Source organism: Medicago sativa, chromosome 6 (assembly GCF_051527215.1).
Source record: "Medicago sativa cultivar Bolivia chromosome 6, Bolivia_mono, whole genome shotgun sequence".
NCBI lineage: Eukaryota > Viridiplantae > Streptophyta > Magnoliopsida > Fabales > Fabaceae > Medicago > Medicago sativa.
Genome location: NC_140754.1, coordinates 4,980,744 through 4,996,194, shown reverse-complemented (window position 1 = coordinate 4,996,194; position 15,451 = coordinate 4,980,744). Strand labels below are relative to the sequence as shown.

General features: G+C 29.4%; 1 long non-coding RNA gene and 1 pseudogene across 6 annotated transcripts; one reads left to right on the top strand and one right to left on the bottom strand.

Annotated features, from left to right (window-relative positions):
* Positions 1-3,222: 3,222 nt before the first annotated feature.
* LOC146912248 (uncharacterized) lies at positions 3,223-10,021 on the bottom strand. Of its 5 annotated transcripts, none has more exons than XR_015016193.1 (5): positions 8,798-10,021; positions 8,613-8,646; positions 8,454-8,518; positions 8,261-8,353; positions 3,223-3,763 (listed from the first exon to the last, which is right to left on the bottom strand). It is a non-coding gene; the product is annotated as an uncharacterized LOC146912248 (long non-coding RNA). The 5 variants fall into 5 exon arrangements; XR_015016190.1 differs by having other exon boundaries at positions 3,223-3,760; XR_015016194.1 differs by having other exon boundaries at positions 3,223-3,754.
* LOC146912249 (ervatamin-C-like) lies at positions 6,090-8,237 on the top strand (annotated as a pseudogene). Its single transcript, XR_015016189.1, has 2 exons — positions 6,090-6,442; positions 6,954-8,237. The product of XR_015016189.1 is annotated as an ervatamin-C-like (transcript).
* Positions 10,022-15,451: the final 5,430 nt, after the last annotated feature.

Genomic DNA, 15,451 nt, shown 5'->3' with positions numbered 1-15,451 from the left:
ACCTCCAAGATTGAACCAATTTGTGGGTTTGTGATTTTGGGATAAGGGAGAGAGAGAAAGTAAAAAGTAAAACTGTAAAATGGGGGTAGGGGTTGAAGTCGGCTTTATATATCGAAATGGTTCGAATTATATAATCCAAACTGGATTTCAGATTATATAATCTGAAAAGTAGTTTTGGAAATAAAATAGAGCGGATGAGAACCTCATAGGGTAGAAAAAGTAATAGCCATAATAATATAACTTCATGAATTTTGGATTGAAAATTGTTTTTCTGACATTGAAAACTTCACAATGACACAAGTAAAATACTTAAATGCCCCCAACGGTAGTTAACTACCGTTGAGGACCCGGCAGCAGTTAACTACCGCTGGCCCCAGCGGTAGTTAACTCCCGCTGAATTCATTTCAATTTATGCCTATACTGCTACTCCTTTTCTCTGTCTTCTTTTCTTCTTCCTTTTCCACTTAAAACTAGAAACAAAACTACTTCAACTCCACCATGTTTTCCTAGTTGCAGTCACAAATTCACGTGCCCCTAACAATTCAAACAACTATTCCAGATCAATCCAAAACACTACCTTGATTTAAAAATTTGCATCTACTCCATCACGACATACACAAAAGACATTTGGCAGAAAAGCTATCTAACACAGTTCAATTCATAGTTTTAAAGTTGTATTTGTATTGATACTTGTAACAGACAAGTTGAATTTGAATCATTAAAATTGACAAATGCAGTTCATATGCAAATTTAGATACTCTAAAAAGTCTCAATTTTTAACATAAAGGGAGAATCGTACTTCCATTGACATTAAAATTACGGGAACCCCATTTGTTGAAAGATGTTATACAAATGAGTAGGTTGTAGTTTTGTTGAAGTAGTTTTGTTTCTAGTTCTAAGTGGAAAAGGAAGAAGAAAATAAGACAGAGAAAAGGAGTAGCAGTATAGGCATAAATTGAAATGAATTCAACGGTAGTTAATTGCTCCCGGGTCCTCAACGATAGTTAACTATCGCTGGGGGCATTTAAGTATTTTACTTGTGTCATTGTGAAGTTTTCGATGTCAGAAAAACAATCTTCTTTTGGATTTTTTAGGAAGACACATGCCTTTCTATTTGTAATGAGTGTACAACTTTTGACAACACTATTATCACGTTTGATAGCCTCAAAAGCCAGTTTGCTTTTTGAAACGCGGTTTCAACATACTTTTGATGTTTGGATGGGTTTCAGAATCAATTCTCTGAAACGCGGATTTGGCCCCAAACGTGGGTTTTCTCAAAGCTAAAAATTGAAGCTTTCACGGCAAAGCAAAATCGATTATGGCTGTTTGTTTTCCAATGACATGTAAATTTACACAATTACCCATATTACACATTAACAACTTTCTTCTTCACAACACACACCTTCCATACAGATCTATCTTACCCTCTGTGAGCTTGAGGCCAATCAGACAAGTACTGATGGATGGAGAAATGGTAGGATGGGTGAAAAATAGTGAGATGGGGGATGAGAAAGGTTAGAAGCGTAAGAGTAGTCAGAGGTGAGAAGGAGATGGAAATGGTAAAAATGTAATGAAGCTTCTGGACAAATCTAAGAAATAGAAGAAGGGACACGTGATTTCTAGAGTGACATAAATTGGAGTTTTTTTTATCTATTGGGTTGGGCTGTGTTGGTATATTTTGGATTAATAATATCGTTTGATGCTGTGTATTTTTACACCCTTGGAAATTTTTATACTGTATTAAAAATAATCAAATTGATCAAAAAGATTTAAAAAAAAAATCTTATAAATTTTCTTAAAAAAAAGATTTTTATAAACTGATATTATTTTAAAATAAATTTTTGAACCAATAAAAATTCATTTATGATTTTAAATAAGTTCAAATAAGTATCTAAAATAAGAATGAGATGTTTAGTTTTAAATACAATTAAAAGGATAATTTAGTCATTACACATTCAAAATCAATTTTGATTCAAACTATCCAAACAACATCAACTCACAAGATTCACTTCTAAGCAAGTCTATCCTGCAAGTGTATCCAAACATAAATCAATTCACATTCAACTCACTTTTAACTAAAATCAATTCTCTCAAACTCAATTTTATCAAAATCAATTATCTTTACCGCCAAACCAAACACACATTTTTACTATTAACACCCCTAGTTTTCCCTACTACATCTAGATGTTTTAGAAGTTTACTATTTTGTCACTGTGTTTTTGGATGTCAAAATCTGTATAAAAGAAGACACCGTCAAAAAACAAACTTTGTTTCGGCTCATCCCTCCTCTCATGATGCTATGAAACCCCCACCATCGGGATCCATCTTTTGGTAGTTTTTTTTTTTTTTTTCTTTTACTCTCAAGACCTACCAGAATCCATCTTCCTGTATATTTTTTTTCCTGAGCAATGTTTATTTCACACAACTATGACCGACAGAAGGATTTTACTCTTGTAGAGTTGGTGCATTTTACAAATTATATAGCACGGTTGTAATTATTGATAAAAATTACTAGTTAAAACTTTAAAAATTCCATAGTTATACCACAAATTAGTTTTTCCTATGAAGTGCACCATTTGCCAAAATATTGAACAGTTAGACTCCATTATACCAATTAAATTACACATCAAATGTGTTATGTTGTTTAGATTTTGATGGATGTTGATTCAATTTTAATAAAACGAGTAAGTTGATCAATACAAGTCAATATTTTTTGTTTGTAGACCGAGTATCTACTACGTCCACTTACATTGAACCGGATAAGTTTGATTACAGAGATTAATCATTTAAATCGGATAAGACCGCAAATGGGATCAAAACTCTCCCTAATATGAACATTATAACTTTGTAAGTTTTTGAAGAATGCTAACAACACACACTTTCCAACACAATTGCTTTGATTGGTTAAAATTCACATGGGTCCCACCAAATTATGTGGGTCCCATATAAATTTGGTGGGTTTCGTGAATTTTAATCAATGAAAGAGAATGTGTTGAAAAGTGTGTGTTAAAATGTTTGTTGCTAGTATTTCTCTAAGTTTTTTTTTTTCTTTTTGGGACCGAGTAGCTAATAAAATGAAAGTATCTTTTATTTTAATTTATTTTTTGGTCAAAATTACAAGTGGCTTTTAATCACCGTAAATAACTTTCAAAATTAAAAATGGAACCAATAACAATTGATTTAAAAATAATAGAAACTGAGGCAAGCAAATAACAGAACTAATTGTCACTTGTGCATCCAACACTCGTTCCTTATCAAAACCATGAGGTAACTTCCGATTAAAAGAGTTAAGAAGGTTAGCAAGTGAAAGCTCAACCGTGACAACTCTCATGTTCATTGCAAGACACATTCTTTTTCTTCCAAATGGAATTAACTCAAAATTCTTCCCTTTAAAATCCACTGAACTCATAATGAACCTTCCAGGATAAAACTCTTTAGGATCTTCCCAATTCTTAGGATCCCTTGCTATGGCCCATGCATTAACATACACAAAAGCTTTTAGTTTAATCTCATAACCATCTATGTTACAGTTTTCATTTGCTTCTCTTGGTACTAGTAATCGGTGATGGTGGGAATAATCTCGACCTCTCATTCACCACTGCTTTAATATAAGGTAGCTTTTCAATATATAATCGGTGAATGAGAGGTCGAGATTATTCCCACCATCACCTTTCATTTATATAATCTTTGTTCATCACTCCAGGATTGTCCATCAACGTTGTCATAGCCCAAACCACAATTGCTGAACTTGTGTCTGTTCCTGCTATATAAAAATTAATGTTTTGCATGTGTTTTAATTAACTGCATAAACTTAATTGTTAATCAATATATACATGTTTTAAATGAAGTAAAAATAAAGAAGGATGAATTGAAAATTATCTATCATTGTCCGGTTGATAGCCATATGGACATTTGATATGTATGAGCCAGAGTTTGAACCTCAAATTCCCTACTTCTACACACTTATAGTGTATAAATCTAGTCACTTAACAAAAAAAAACGAATTATCCGTCATTATTCTAACCCCATTTTCCAATTATTTTTTAATTGAATATAACAAACATCCAACACGTATAAAACTGATTTTAGGCACACAATCATAATTGCAATTGTAAAATTGCTTATTAGATCACATCAACATTGTATAGTTTAATTCTCAAAACATGATTATAATCAACCCCAAATTAAGTATGTCACATTATGACACTATCCACTTTGAGTTTGTTCCCTTGTGCCTGAACACCAAGTCGGCTATCCCAAAGCTATTCTCCACCTCTCAGTGTCGGCCAAACATAATTCATATAATCCTAGGATCATTTTTATCCTTTTTACGACAGTAAACAATTTGTAATGTTACACAAATATTTTTCCCATTGGGCCATAGAATTGATGGACCATTTTGTTGTATCTAGTGATTGAAATACGCCGTTTATGAGTTTTCCGCGATAAATATATTCATGACATTAAGCATTACTCGTAAATAAATAGGTCACGTCATAAAAACGACTAAAAAATGAGATGAGATAAAAGTTAATACGTCGTTTGTGAGTTTTCCACGATAAATATATTCATGACATTAAGCATTACTCATAAATAGACCAAGTCATAAAAACGACTAATAAATGAGATGAGATAAAAGTTTAGAAGAAAAATAAAAGAGTTAAATAGAGGACAAAAATCCGATTTTTAAAAGGGTGACCATTTGTAAAAAAAAAAACAGAGAGAGTGACCAAGACATTTTAAAATATATATATATATATATATATATTATCTCTAAAAATATATATATATATATATATATATATATATATATATATATATATATATATATATATATATATTAGTTCACATTGAATATTCATATCGGCAAAAGTATATGTAATAAAAGCTGTCACATTATAAATAAAGACCACATCATAAGAAATTGACTAAAAAATGAGATGAAAAATCAAAACCAGTTTAAAATAATAATGAATCTCTGAAACATATGACATTTTCCCCCTCAAAGTCTTAGAGCATCCACAATGGGAGAATCTTGAACATTTAAGACCTGATATCTAATAGGTACTCCAATTGTGGAAAAAAAAATTAAGGGTCTTAAAAGATGCAAGGTCTAAATTAAGACATCATTCTTAAATGTGCCCACATCACCTTTTTATTAAAATAATAATTTTCATGGTTTTTTTAATAGTATAAAATAGATAGTGTATTAAATAAATAATATTGGTGGGATCCAATTAGACTTTTTGTGAGGTCTCCATTGGAGTGGTTGAGTACCTATTAGGTACTATTATTAAAAAATTATTAAAAAGTGATGTGTCAATGTGGGACCTATTTAAGACTTTAAAGATGAGAGTCTCCATTGTGAACCGTGCCACTTCCATAGCGGTCTTCTACACGGTATACCAAATCACCATCAGCCTGCGCAGAGGGATTGGGGTCCACATCTATCTAAACCTAAAGGAGAAAGCTCCAGTCCAAAGTAATGACCCTGATACATGGAGTATTTACTATTTTATTACAATTAATCAATGAACCAAAAGATCATCAAAATGAACAATGGGGGGACACATAAGCATATTTTTTTATGTGGCAAAAATGTTATGGCTTGTTTAAAAAATCAACAGATATATTGTTGGAAAAAGTTGGGGAGATTTTGATTTTGATACATTTACTTAAAAACTGATTATACAAAAAATAAATTTGATCATAACAATTTGACTTTCTTTTGTAGTATGACTCAAAATTTGATGGATGGGGAATATTGTTGCTAAAAATATAAAAGATTTGTTTCAAATATATTTTGTGCTGAAAATATATTTATGGACAATAAATATATTTTTGTACCGTATCAAGGATTATTTGATGCAAATATATTTTGAAAGGGAATATTATATTTTTGATACAAATATTCTTTCACTTAAGGAGAAAAAAAAACGTATTTAAGTGTGATATTCGTTCCAAATTTATGAGTTATATTTCTCTATAAATATAGACTTTGTATCAAAGTAAACCTTGTGAGAGATAGAGGGAGCTGAAACAAGGGTTTAGAAATCAAACTATGGTTTGTATAGAGTTTGCTCTTGGCAACAAACACTAGGGTTGGGTTGATTAAAAACCATCCATAAACACTACACTACACACATAAGAAGCCATAGAAGGATCAAAATCAAAACACTCTCCTCAAAAAACATGAAACCTCAAAAAACTATGATCATCATCTTGGCATTTACCACATTCTTTTCACTCATTACTTTCATTTCACTCATTTTTGCATCCTCAAGTGAATCATTTCCATGTGTTGTTGATGATAATCTGTCACCTGAATTTCTCTCATCCAAGACAGTATACTTCAACTTGAGTCTTGATCAAATTCCAGAATCTGTGGATTGGAGAGAAAGAGGAGCTGTCACCTCTGTTAAAGAACAAACCTCTCGGTGTGGTGAGTGGTTAACTTTGAATTGGTAGTGGAATTTTAGTTTTACTTTGTAGAGTGTAAAATACTTTTAATTTGAATTAGTATGTTTTCTTAGACCCATCTATTAGTCTGTTGAATACGTGCGCACTCTTAGGATGATATAATGATAGATATATTTTGTCGTAGGTTTACTTTGTTATGAAGTATTGCAGGCCCTTCATCTCTCATAAATACTTGCAGCATGTTATTTTTGTTGTGCAACGTGGTAATGGGTATTTTTTTCAATTATGACTAAATATGATGGATTTACATTAAATAAATGAAAAAAATAGGATCCAAATGAGTATACTAATCTGTAATGACGATAATTTTTCTGAGAAAAGCTATGAAGCGAATAATATGTTAGCAATTTGGTTGCATGGAAAGATCTTATGCCACAGAATGGTGGTTATGGACTAAAATAAATTTTAAGCAATATTGCTCCACGCAACAATCATTTATTTTGTCACTCTTAACATAATTTATTTTGTCACAGGGTCGTCTTGGGCATTTGCTACTATGGCAACTTTAGAAGGCTTGTGGCAGATAAGAACGGGCAATTTGATCTCACTTTCAGCTCAACATCTAGTTGACTGTGATTGGGGAAGCTTGGGGTGTAATAATGGTTCTGTTCTCAGTGCTATTAGATTTGAAACAGAGCAACACGCTGGCGGTGTTCCAAGTGAACTTGACTATCCCTATAAAGCATTTAAGGGACAATGCCGTAATGATATTACACCATCAGCAGGATTTGATGGGTTTCAGTACGTACCTCCCGGTGATGAACATCAGCTACTACAAGCGGTGTCCCAACAACCAGTAACAGCTTCAGTCGCTGCTGGTGTTGACTTTGACAATTTCAGGGGCAATGGGATTTTTGAAGGATCGTGTGCAAACGAAACGAACCATTCTGTTGCTATAGTGGGCTACGGGGTAAGTGATGATGGGAGGAAATATTGGCTTATAAAAAACTCCTGGGGACTCAGGCTATGCCAAACTGATAAGGGGAAATGGACCAGTAGGTAATTGTGGCATTACTAGTCGTTACTCTTTTTATCCCACTCTCAAGGTTTAGGTTTGAGATCCCTCGATCACACTATATAGTACTTTTATATTAAGTTTCATGTTATGTACTTGACTATTGCTTATTAATTTGTCATAACTCATAATCACCCTTCTTATGTACTTAACTATTGCTTATTAAGTTTCCTGTTATGTACTTAACTATTACTTAACTGTTGCTTATATTAAGTTTAAACTATTGCTTATTAATTTACAATTTCCTGGTAGTTTTTGAAATGTTTTGGTTGTGCATGTTTTCCCCTTTCAACACAGGAGGAGTGTATTGATCATTATAAGTGTCTTGAATTGATCCAACATGTATCATGGTATCATTGTATTGATCATTAACATGGTATCAGTGGTATTGATTTATTTGTTCGACTTGGGAGGTATTTTGAATTGAAGTATGCCCATTCATTGATAAAAGATCTAATTATTCTCCTCTTCTCCCCTTCAAAAAAAAAAAAAAAATTTTACTCTCCTCTTCTCCAACATAATCATTATCCTCATTTTCAAATAGTAGTGAGGCATGTCCTTCAACTTCTTCAATTGAATCATCGAAATCAATGTCCTCAAACTCCGCTTCTGATTCTACCAAGATAGGTTTTAGGTACTATATTATTATATTGAGCCTCTGGACAGACTACGTTTGTTGTCAAAGTAGACATGCATCTCGCTCGCGACTCATGATATTAGTATGTTACAAATATCTATCTAAAAGGTGGATGCCAAGTACAGTACCTTTCTGCTCAACTTCAATTTGGCATGAGCAGTCGAGAGACGTATTATAGTTTCTAAAGTTCAGGCAGTTATTGGAAGTGTTCCTCCAGTCTGCTGCACAAAGCCAGCAAAAGATATCATCAATACAAAACCAATATGTAGAACTATTGATATATATGTTTCAGGCTAATTGCATTCATGAATTGATGCTAACCTTCGCATTTGAATTTGCATTCCTGAGCTCAGCGTATGCTGCGGCAATCTGCTCAGATCAGATGCCTGTGAAAAAATTTAATTGATATAAGGGATTGGAACAAGAGCATAAAAATCATCGGATATTTACTTAATTTGTAAATATGAAAGTCTAACTCACATCACATGTTTATTTCTAATTGAGTTAACAGAACCTGCCAGAAGCAAAAGGATTTGAGTCAGCAAACATAATTTTCTCAACTTCACTTTTATGATATATATATATATATATATATATATATATATATATATATATATATATATAGACACACACACACCAAGAGAATATAATTATAATATAATTACCTGACATTCATGGCATCTATCTATCTTGGGACCTTGTTTCTTTGCATCTATCTTCAAAGATAGATCTAATCTAACCACTTCAACTCACCAAACAAAATAATAAAGGTTAAATATGTTTTTGGTCATTATAAATATGTCAATTTTTCGTTTTAGTCCCTCTAAAATTTTCCTTCAACTTTTAGTCCCTATAAAATTTTCAATCTTCACTTTTGGTCCCTCTTTTAAACTCAAATGTAGAATTTATATTATTTAATAAAATTTTCCAGAAAAATTCAAAATATTATAAGAATCACTCCAAAAAAAATTCAGAATTTTTTAACAAAACATGAATTTAATATAAATTTTTATATTTTTTACGGTTAAAAATTCATATTGAATTTATATTTTGTTAAAAAATTCTAATTTTTTTTAGAATACTTTATACATTTCTGCACAATTTTATTAAAAAATACAAAAATTAAATTAAAAATACGGACCAAAAGTAGTGATTGAAAATTTTATAGGGACTAAAACGAAAAGTTGACATATTTATAAGGACTAAAAACATATCTGAGAAGAAAATTTAAAATAAAATAAAATGGAAGAAGAGCTTGTTTGGTTTTAGATTGTGTGCAGGAATGAATGAATCATGTTAGAAAATCTATCTATCTATCTATCTATCTATCTATTCTATTATATTATATAGAAACAAGTATCTACCAAAATTACTTAACTACTCATACCTAATTTTCTTCCAAATTTTTTCCTTTACAACTTTAAGGTCATTTTTGTCAAATCCACTATCAAAATCCACTTTACTAATCCACTTTACTAAAACCCCTTTCCCACTATCAAAATCCACTTTACTAAAACCTCTTTTCCACTATCAAAATCCACTTTACTAAAACTCATTTTTTCACCTTTCTTTATTTAATAATAAACTTTTCTCTCTCATCTTTCTTTATTTATAATAATAATAATAACATTTTCTCTCTCATTTTTATTTATTTAATAATAAACTTTTCTCTCAACTTTATTTTTTAATAATAAACTTTTCTCTCTCAATCTCACTCTCCTCTCTTATCTTTTTCTTACCAATTTTCTTCATTTTTCATTTTCTCTTTTCATTTTCAACACCATTTTCTCTACTAATTTTCAATTTGGTTTCACTAACAAGTTTTTTTATAGGAAACTAACAAGTGTTGTTGTTATAGCATATTACACTTTTGTATTTTATGATAACACCATTATGAGCAATGCTAAGGACACTTGCTCAAACACTCTCCCACAAATACTCTCTATGTGTATGGTGCCACGTCTCCACTATTTTACCTTTTACTTGTTTATTACCGGCTTTTAAAATAGAGAAAGTTTTTAATACTTTTTGTTATGTTTTTACCATTGGCATCTCAAAAGTCATCTCTCCAAATGGTTCCATGTCTATCTCTGCCATGTCCAAGTCTCTACTTTTTGTTTTGTTTATGGAAAACAGACTATACAACCGCCATGCTCATCTTCACTATAATTTTAGTACCATTTGCTTCACATCATGGCCATATACAACAAATCAGATTATCTACAATTATTATCAATTTTTAAATTATTAACAAAAAGACTGTCAAAATCACACTTATAGATTCCATCACTTTTCTTTTAAAAATTATTAGTTAACATTCAAACTTTGCATCGCAGCAATTTTTACGGGCTGCCGTGGTGGGATGATGGGACCTACAACGGTGGTCAATAGTCCTCTACCACAGAAAACGAATCTGGCCGTGAGGACATTCCGTTAATCAAATCGTCGTCTTCCATCGTCCCCCTCACCGTCTTCCTCGCCGTCTTTGCCGCCCGGTTTTCTTCTTCTTCCGTGGAAGCTCCGTCGTCTTCTTCCGCCGCTGCTCCATCGATAACCGCTTCTTCCTCACCGCACCCTTCTCCCTTACCTTCGTCTCTCGTCTTCACCGATGTGTGGCTCAACACGATTGCCGTTGGAGCCGCGGTGGTTGTTTTCATACCACAACGATGACGTTAGTACAGAATAAAAAAATGTTCAGAAAAAACAAAACTTGTGCTTTCACCTGTTGAACCGGTTAGCAGGTTAGTAATTTATAAAAAAAGGTGACATGGCACCATTCATAAGGAGAGTGTTTAAGAGAGAGTGCATGAGCAACTGTCCTTAGCATTCCTCATTATATAATACGTTAATTATGTTTTTTCACAGAACACATATTAATATTTTTCACTCATCTTTTCACCTTTCTTTATTTAATAATAAACTTTTCTCTCTCATCTTTCTTTATTTATAATAATAATAATAATATTTTCTCTCTCATTTTTATTTATTTAATAATAAACTTTTCTCTCAACTTTATTTTTTAATAATAAACTTTTCTCTCTCAATCTCACTCTCCTCTCTTATCTTTTTCTTACCAACTTTCTTCATTTTTCATTTTCTCTTTTCATTTTCAACACCATTTTCTCTACTAATTTTCAATTTGGTTTCACTAACAAGTTTTTTTATAGGAAACTAACAAGTGTTGTTGTTATAGCATATTACACTTTTGTATTTTACGATAACACTATTATATAATACGTTAATTATGTTTTTTCACAGAACACATATTAATATTTTTCACACTCAAACATATTAATAAATAAAATCTATGATTATTTTTATTTATTAGGTTTTTTCATATCGTCAATACTAAAACAAGAACAATATTGTAATATACTATGATTAATCATACTTCAATTTTTTCTGTTGTTTTTTTTAAATGTATCACTAAAAAACCCGTTGGAGTGTACAGTTTTAACACGAGACCCATTTTAATAAATAAATTGGTTTATTTTTATTTATTAATCATACTTCAATTTTTTCTTTTGTTTTTTTTTTAAATGTATCACTAAAATTACTTAATGTTTTCCCACTATTAAAATTCACTTTACTAAAACTCATTTTCTCACCTTTCTTTATTTAATAATAAACTTTTCTCTCTCGTATTTCTTTATTTATAATAATAATCTTTTCTCTCTCATTTTTATTTATTTAATAATAAACTTTTCTCTCAACTTTATTTTTTAATAATAAACTTTTCTCTCTCAATCTCACTCCCCTCTCTTATCTTTTTGTTACCAACTTTCTTCATTTTTCATTTTCTCTCTTCATTTTCAACTCCATTTTCTCTACTAATTTTCAATTTGGTTTCACTAACAAGTTTTTTTTAGAGGAAACTAACAAGTGTTGTTGTTATAGCAGATTACACTTTTATATTTTACGATAATATTATTATATAATACGTTAATTATGTGTTTGCACGGGACACATATTAATATTTTTCACACTCAAACATATTAATAAATAAAATCTATGATTATTTTTATTTATTAGGTTTTTTCATATCGTCAATACTAAAACAAGAACAATATTGTAATATACTATGATTAATCATACTTCAATTTTTTCTGTTGTTTTTTTTAAATGTATCACTAAAAAACCCGTTGGAGTGTACAATTATAACACGAGACCCATTTTAATAAAAAAATGGGTTTATTTTTATTTATTAGGTTTTTTCTTATCGTCAATACTAAAACAAGAACATTATTATAATATACTATGATTAATCACACTCAAACATATTAATAAATAAAATCTATGATTATTTTTATTTATTAGGGTTTTTCATATCGTCAATACTAAAACAAGAACAATATTATAATATACTATTATTAATCACACTTCAATTTTTTCTGTTTTTTTTAAATGTATCACTAAAAAACCCGTTGGAGTGTACATAGTGATCAATTTTAATTAGTATTTTTTTTATATCTCTAATTAAACACAGCGATTTCCTAAGTTTTATTAATATATTAATAATATATGTGGATGTATGGACTATATATTAATAAAAATATATATGAGTATATGTTTGTTTTATGGGAATATATTAATATATTTTTATTTCTGAAATTTAATGGAAATTATATATTGATAAAATACAAATGAGTATATAGACTATAATACGTTAATTATATAATACGTTAATTATATTTTTCACGGGACGCATATTAATATTTTTCACACTTAAACATATTAGTAAATAAAATTTATGATTATTTTTATATATTAGCTTTTTTTATATCGTCAATACTAAAACAAGAAAAATATTATAATATACTATGATTAATCATACTTCAATTTTTTATGTTTTTTTAAATGTATCACTAAAAAATCCATTGGAGTGTACAATTGTAACACGAGACCCATTTTAGTAACTACAACGAGGGATCAGTTTTAATTATTAATTTTTTTAATATCTCCAATTAAACATCGCGATTTCCTAAGTTTTATTAATATATTAATAATATATATGTGGTTGTATGGACTATATATTAATAAAAATATATATAAGTATATGTTTGTTTTATGGGAATATATTAATATATTCTTATTTCTGAAATTTAATGGGAACTATATATTGATAAAATACAAATGAGTATATGAACTATATATTAACAAAAATACATCTCACTATATATTTTTTTTTATCGCAATATGTTAGTATATATTTATTTATGAAATATATGTTCATTTATTAGCTTTTTTAATATCGTCAATACTAAAACAAGAACAATAATACAATATATTATGATTAATCATACTTCAATTTTTTCCGTTGTTTTTTTATGAAAATGTATCAGTAAAAAAATCATTTGGAGTGTACAATTGTAACACGAGATCCATTTTAGTAACTACAATGAGTAATCGGTTTTAATTAGTATTTTTTAATATCTCTATTTAAACACCACGACTGCCTAAGTTTTATTAATATATTCAAAAAATATAAGTGGGTGTATGAACTATATATTAATAAAAATATATATGTGAGTATATGTTTGTTTTACGGAAATATATTAGTATATTCTTATTTCAGAAATCTAATGGGAACTATATCTTGATAAATATATATAAGTCTATGGACTATATATTAATAAAAATATATCTCCCTATATGTTTTTATACGGGAATATGTTAGTATATGTTTATTTGTGAAATGTATTTTCATTTTTTTAATATCTTCAATACTAAAACAAACAAAAAAAATTATAATATACTATGATTAATCATAGTTCAATTTTTTCTGTTGTTTTTTTATAAAAAATGTATCAATAAAAAACCCGTTGGAGTGTACAATTGTAACATAGGACCCATTTTAATAACTATAACGAGTGATCAGTTTTAATTAGTATTTTTTAATATCGCTATTTAAACACCGCGACTGCCTAAGTTTTATTAATATATTAATAAAGTATATGTGGGTGTATGGACTATATATTAATAAAAATATATATGAGTATATGTTTTTTTTTTTGAAAGATATGTGAGTATATGTTTGTTTTACGGGAATATATTAATATATTCTTACTTCTGAAATCTAATGAGAACTATATATTGATAAAATATATATGAGTGTATAAACTATATATTAACAAAAATATATCTCACTATTTTTTTTACAGGAATATGTTAGCATATGTTTTTATATGAAATATATTTTACGATAACAATATTATATAATACATTAATTATGATTTTTCACGGGATGCTTATTAATATTTTTCACACTAAAACATATTATTAAATAAAAACTATGATTATTTTTATTTATTAGCTTTTTTAATATCGTCAATACTAAAATTTAATATATATTTGTTCATATTAAAATTTACTTATTTTATAATTTTTCATTACTACCGATCAATATATACATTATTATGTTTTAAATACTTTACATATTTTCACCATGGACAAAAAAATCACTTTGACAAGCGCAGCCGAGACGCGACACGCGGCGGAGCCGCGGCCATACAGCGCGGCGAAGCCGCGCTACCCGTGCTGTAGCACGGGTATCTCGACTAGTTTAAAATAAAATAAAATGGAATGGTGTTAGAAGCCAACCTCTATTAAAGTATACGAGAAAGCCCATACTTCCACGTACACACATGTCAAAATAAAAAATTTAATCTTTTATGTTGAATTTTCATTCAATTACCCTTCAATACACAACACACATGTAAATTTCCTAAAAAAACAAATGTGGAATATACAAATATCCTTTTCTATTCCCTTTAAGTTCTAAAGCCTTTCTTGTCTTGACCTGAAATATCATCTCTTCATTCCAATTTTCTTTGTAAACAAAGTAATTAAAACCTACTCATATTGTTTTTGACATAATATCCTACTCATATTTGACATCATTTTTTTATAGAGTAATTGTTACATGCAAAATTTAAATTATATTACAAACGAAAAAATATCACTTTCGAATCAAGTGGATCCAATTCAAGATAAAGATATTTCGAAAAGGAATTAAAAGAACCGTGAGAGTTACTCAAAGGAAATTCAAAATAATACAACATCGTGAAAACCATCCTATAAAGAACAAATAGTTGATAAACCAACTAATATCATATTAACTTATAAAGGATATAATCGATAAGTTATTTGATATAGATAACTTATTGGATTGAATTTGTAGTATATGATTAAATTAACAACTCGTTTAACTTATAAATTTGATGTGACATAAAAAGATTTTTTAATAATAAGAAAACCCCTTCACTTTTAGATTCATTTTCCCATATGTAATTCCGGTTTAGATCAAGTGCAAGAAAATT